Raw genomic sequence first — 1,907 nt, forward strand, 5'->3', positions numbered from 1 at the left:
CGTCACCGCCACGTCACGGGAACGCTCCACCGCAGACGCGCATGCGCCGAATAGCAGCAGCAACGCAGCATGATTCTGCAACTTTTCATCACGAATATGTTAGTTTCAAGACAAATAGACACTCCTTCACTCCTTCAATTTTTACAAAAGAATTTTAATTTATTTTATATAATAGTATTTATTGGTTCAATCGTTTTTAGTTGTGAAAGAGATCCAGCTAAAATATACCCAAATTGATCATAATCAATTTCTATTTCACCAAGCTTAATAATAAACAGTTAAAACATGTTAGAACATGATTTTAATTTCTTTTATATATTAGTATTTATCGGTACTAGAGATATAGATTTTTTTTTTTTCCTCTTGTAGCACTTTGAGATTCTCCGAATGGAAAGTGCGTTATAAATTAAATGTATTATTATTATTATTATTATTATTATTATTATTATTATTATTATTATTATTATTATTATTATTATTATTATTATTATTATTATTATTATTATTATTAAATATACCCAAATGGATAATAATCAATTTCTAACAAATTAATGTAGACATAAATATAACCCAATCTCTGACAAATGTGTCACATCAAGAAATAGAATTCTACCTTTGGTGAATTCAGCTGTATCTGCTATTTTTTTTAACTTATTTTTATATACCTCTTTATTCGTATATTTTTGCTGCTCTGATTATACATCTGTGGATGCATTGGACTGTCGTGATGAATTTCTGTGAAGGAAACAATAAAAAGCATAATTGAAAAAAAAAGAAATAGAAATCTAAACAGACCACAGTGAACTGTAAACTACTGAAGCCTTTTTTTTGTTTACAGTAAAAATCAATTTACACTTGTGGCTTTTTCATGTTTCAAGACAGAATCAGAGAATCAGAATCATATTGATTTGGCCAAGACAGGGAATTTGACTTGGTTATTTTCGCTCACTGTACAGTAAATAGACAAATGACAGCTCTTATTAACATATATACAATTTTTTTTAAAGTGAAGGGTGCAGCTGTATGAGGTAGACATGGTTATTGAAAGGTGCATTGTTACATCATATGATTGTGGTTATTATTATTATTGTTGCACAGTGATTAAGAAAGACATTATTAAAAACGTTTCATTTTTAGTCTGCATATAAAAAACAACATATACTCAACATATGAGATGGTTCAGATGGGCCTTATAAAATAAAAACCAAAACAACCCGACACCAATATCAATATTTTAGAGGGACCACAACACATCTTATATTTACCACATTTACTCATTGTGTCCTTGTGTAAGGAAATGTTTCTGATTAATTATCTACTTTACCTGAATAAAACAAATTATTTCCTGGACCTAAACCTGAAATGTGGCTGAGAGGATCTCTAATCTTGTTAGGGTAAAGTTTGTTTCTGCTTGCTCGAGGCCACTTCAGCAAGGATATACTGACATGCATATTAGAGGAATAATCTTCATAAAGAAAACAAGAAATAAATCTGTTTCCAAGTGTCAAGTTTCACGAAAAATAGACACTCCTTCAATTTTTAGAACAGGATTTTAATTTCTTATCGGTTCAATCGTTTTTCCTTTTGAAAGAGATCCAGCTAAAATATACCCAAATGGATCATAATCAATTTCTAACAAACTAATGTAGTCATAAATATAACCCAATCTCTGAAAAACGTGTCACATCATAAAGTAGACATCTACACAGAATCAGAATCAGAATCAGAATCAGCTTTATTGGCCAGGTTCGAACATTGTCCAACAAGGAATTTGACTCCGGTAATTTCGCTCTTTGGTAGTAAAATATACAATAAAAAATGTGGAATTTCTATGATACAGAATAAACAGAATAAACATTTAAGGTGCAGCAGTTTGAGGTAGAGAAAGAAAAGAAAAGAAAAGGGAC

Source organism: Cololabis saira, chromosome 14 (assembly GCF_033807715.1).
Source record: "Cololabis saira isolate AMF1-May2022 chromosome 14, fColSai1.1, whole genome shotgun sequence".
Taxonomy (NCBI): domain Eukaryota; kingdom Metazoa; phylum Chordata; class Actinopteri; order Beloniformes; family Belonidae; genus Cololabis; species Cololabis saira.